Here is a 1,181-nt window from a genome sequence, read left to right as displayed (position 1 = left end):
CCCCCCCCCCCCCCCCGAGATGCACACAATCCAGAAAACACACATGCAGACACACTCTGCAGGCTCTAAGAAAAGCAGCCGCATCAGTTTTCAGAGCAGCTCTCTCTACTTTCCCCCTCCCTTTTCTATCTCACTCTCTCCCAGTCTCATGCTCACCCACTCACTCTCCCTCCTCTTCTGCTTTCTCTCCATTGCACATTCTATCGCTTGCTCTCTCTTGTTTCCGCTCGCTCTTTCTCCCTCTGCTTGCTTCTCTCACACTCTGTGTGCCTGTGTTTCTGCCAAGGTCTGAGTCTTTCAGTGTGGGAATGTAGCAAGCTCAGAGACAGGACTGCCTTTGAATTCTGGTGCAATGATGGATGCAGGGCAGAAGCTCGGATGTACACTGACAGAACGGGAGAACTAAGGGCAGGGATTGGGAAAAGGATCTGATGGATTTAACCCTCGCAGCCGTCTCTGCCTGATCACAGTACATCATTCTCCCCCGCTCCGCTGTTCTCTCCTTTGGGGTGGATTACCGGCTGCCCGTGTCCACTGATGCACCACTGTAGAGACTAGAGGGAAGATCCAAACTGCGTAGCCAGAGACGAAGTGCCGTGTCAAGGGAGAGAGAGAGTGCCGTGTCAGGGGAGAGGCACACAGAGCTGTCCCTTGAGTGGAGCTGTGCTTCTGTCGCTACCTGAGCTTCTCCACACACACACACACACATATATGTGCACACTCACACACACAGAGGCAGGGCTGCGACAGCCACGACGACCGATGCGTTAATGCAGCTGTGAAATAAGATCTGCAGCAGGGAGCTGCCCTCGCTCACGGATTTATAAGGAAAATTTGACTCCAGGCAGAACACCGACGGATCCACAAAACTTAATTTTTGTTCTATTTTTCATCTCTATATATGGAGTGTCTTGGGAATTACCTTCGGTTCTATGGAAGCTGAACTAAACAGTGGCTTGTTCCCAAAACCCGCTCTTCTCCCAAATCCAGTCCCTTTTGATTCCTGATCGAGTGTGTGTGTGTGTGTATGTGTGTGTGTGTGTGCGCGTGTGTACGTGACTATTGGTGTCTTCGAGCTTTAGGGTTTGTTTATTGTATTTGTAAAGAATTACCATTTATGTGTTCATAACTATCAATATATATATATTTATATATATATATATATATATATATATATATAT

Source organism: Sinocyclocheilus grahami, unplaced genomic scaffold (assembly GCF_001515645.1).
Source record: "Sinocyclocheilus grahami isolate Dianchi unplaced genomic scaffold, SAMN03320097.WGS_v1.1 scaffold2075.1, whole genome shotgun sequence".
Taxonomy (NCBI): domain Eukaryota; kingdom Metazoa; phylum Chordata; class Actinopteri; order Cypriniformes; family Cyprinidae; genus Sinocyclocheilus; species Sinocyclocheilus grahami.
Note: the sequence above shows the minus strand (reverse complement) of the source record.